General features: G+C 39.4%; 1 non-coding gene across 1 annotated transcript; it reads right to left on the bottom strand.

Moving 5' to 3' along the window:
- Positions 1 to 2,752: 2,752 nt before the first annotated feature.
- On the bottom strand, positions 2,753 to 2,860 carry LOC130948315 (small nucleolar RNA R71). The gene has a single exon (XR_009073007.1). It is a non-coding gene; the product is annotated as a small nucleolar RNA R71 (small nucleolar RNA).
- Positions 2,861 to 3,117: the final 257 nt, after the last annotated feature.

Genomic DNA, 3,117 nt, shown 5'->3' with positions numbered 1-3,117 from the left:
GACACAAGAAAAACTCAAGAACACCTTGAAGATTCACAAGAACACCAAGAACACAAGAAAGAACACCAAACTTAAAATTTTTAGAAAACTTTAAGAAAATTTTCGAAAATTATAAAGAGATTAACAAGAAAACACCAAACTTAAAGTTTGGCACAAGATTCAATCCAAGAAAAATTATTTTTGAAAAAGGTTCCAAAGGGTATAACCAATTATCAAGAACAACTTAAAGATCAAGGAAGAACCAAGAACACTAACACGAAATTTTCAAAGAAAATATAAAATATGCAATTAACACCAAACTTAGAATAAGACACTAAACTCACGAAAAATTAACACTTGATTAAGAAAAATAATATTTTTGAAAAGAAATTTTTGAAAAGAAACTATCCTATCAAAATTTAATGACTCTATAACAACAAAAATAAATTATTCCTAATCTAAGAAATAAAATAAGCCTTCAATTGTTCAAACTCAATAATCCCCGGCAACGGCGCCAAAAACTTGGTGCACGAATTTGTGATTCGCACAACTAACCAGCAAGTGCACTGGGTCGTCCAAGTAATACCTTACGTGAGTAAGGGTCGATCCCACGGAGATTATTGGCTTGAAGCAATCAATGTTTATTTTATTAATCTTAGTCAGGAAGCCAATAGGATTAAAAGTGAAATTACAAGATTTGATTATAAAAATAAAAGGGAATAACAGCGTTACTTGTTGTGCAGTAATGGGGAATATGTTGGAGTTTTGGAGATGCTTTGTCCTTTGACTTCAACTCTTCCTTGAAACCCTTCAATACACGCAAGGCTCCTTCCATGGCAAGCTCTATGTAGGGTGTCACCGTTGTCAATGGCTACTTCCCATCCTCTCAGTGAAAACGTTCCTATGCTCTGTCACAGCACGGCTAATCATCTGTCGGTTCTCAATCAGGTTGGAATAGAATCCATTGATTCTTTTGCGTCTGTCACTAACGCCCAGCCCTCAGGAGTTTGAAGCACGTCACAGTCATTCAATCCCGGAATCCTACTCGGAATACCACAGACAAGGTTTAGACTTTCCGGATTCTCATGAATGCCGCCATCAATCCGGCTTATACCACGAAGATTCTGATTAAGGAATCTAAGAGATATTCATTCAATCTGATGTAGAACGGAGGTGGTTGTCAGGCACACGTTCATGGATTGAGGAAGGTGATGAGTGTCACGGATCATCACCTTCTTCACAATTAAGCGCGAATAAACATCTTAGATAAGAACAAGCGTGTTTGAATGGAAAACAAAGGAATTGTATTAAATCATCGAGACGCTGCAGAGCTCCTCACCCCCAACAATGGAGTTTAGAGACTCATGCCGTCAAAAAGTATGTAATTCAGATCTGAAAATGTCATGAGGTACCGAATAATTCTCTAAAAGTTGTTTAAATAGTAAACTAGTAACCTAGGTTTACAGAATATGAGTAAACTAAGATAATTGGTGCAGAAATCCACTTCTGGGGCCCACTTGGTGTGTGCTGGGGCTGAGACTAAAGCTATCCACGAGTAGAGGCCTTTCTTGGCGTTAAACTCCAGGTTATGACGTGTTTTGGGCGTTCAACTCCGGATCATGACGTTTTTCTGGCGTTTAACTCCAGACAGCAGCATGAACTTGGCGTTCAACGCCAAGTTACGTCGTCTATCTTCGCGCAAAGTATGAACTATTATATATTTCTGGAAAGCCCTGGATGTCTACTTTCCAACGCCGTTGAGCGCACGCCAATTGGACTCCTGTAGCTCCAGAAAATCCATTTCGAGTGCAGGGAGGTCAGGATCCAACAGCATCTGCAGTCCTTTTTCAGCCTAAGTCAGATTTCTGCTCAGCTTCCTCAATTTCAACCAGAAAATACCTGAAATTACATGAAAATACACACACTCATAGTAAAGTCCAGAAATATGATTTTTGCTTAAAAACTAATAAAATTCTATTAAAAACTAATTAAAACATACTAAAATCTACATGAAATTACCCCCAAAAAGCGTATAAAATATCCGCTCATCAACTTACAACGTAACTATTTTAATAAATTTTTAATTCACCAGCTTCTGCATCTCCATCAATTTTTGGCGCCGTTGCCGGGGAGTTGCAATAGAGTGCTTATTTTATTAATTAGAATTTATTTATTTGCATTTTATTTAATTTATCTATTATGAGCTGCGTATTTCTTCCATCAAATGACACGTTCACCTCCTGATCCGTGCTTGCTAATATTCAATCCTGAAATTGAAAGAACAATTTCACGAATAAGGCGAGAACAGCGTAGGTTAGTCCGCTCTGAGGGCGGATCTGAAAGTGAATCTGAGGAAGAAACCAGCCCCCCTTCTACTGATTCGGTTGTTTTACGTGCAGAAAACATGGCAGCTAGAAGAATTACCATTCAGGAGGAAGGAGCTCCTGATTTTACACTGCAACCGTTTCAAGCGCATCATCCAGCGGTAGCTACGGATTTTGAAATAAAGACCGCACTGCTAAATTTGATGCCGAAGTTTCATGGCCTACCTGCTCAAGAGCCTATCAAGCATTTGAGAGATTTCCAGGTAGCCTGTTCTACTGTCAGGCGTGATGGCGCTGATGAAACTTCAATTCTACTGAAAGCTTTTCCGTTCTCTCTTGAGGGAAAAGCAAGAGAGTGGTACTACACTCAACCTCTAGCAAACGTATCCAACTAGGATACACTCAGAAAGGAGTTCCTGGAGAAATTCTTCCCATCTGAAGTTACTGATAAACTGAGGAAGGATATCTCTATAATTGTTCAGGATGACAATGAAACTCTCTTTGAATACTGGGAACGCTTCAATAATCTTCTGGAAGCATGCCCCCACCACATGATTGACAAGATCGTGCTACTCAGCTATGTCACACAAGGTATGAGGCCCCAAGATAAGACCACATTGGAAAGTGCCAGCAATGGGTCTATGAAGAAGTACAAGACCACTGATGAAGCTTGGCAATTGATCAGTGATTTAGCTGAATCTACTCGGAACCACAGACAGAAGCAAGGCCGTTCAAGGGCCGTTGCAGAAGTATCTTCTGGCATAGAAACTGCTACTCTAAATCGAAGCATCTGTGAAATGACCAACCTGCTTAA

This window comes from Arachis stenosperma, chromosome 1, assembly GCF_014773155.1.
Source record: "Arachis stenosperma cultivar V10309 chromosome 1, arast.V10309.gnm1.PFL2, whole genome shotgun sequence".
NCBI classification, from domain to species: domain Eukaryota; kingdom Viridiplantae; phylum Streptophyta; class Magnoliopsida; order Fabales; family Fabaceae; genus Arachis; species Arachis stenosperma.
Note: the sequence above shows the minus strand (reverse complement) of the source record. Positions and strands in the feature narration are given on the sequence as shown.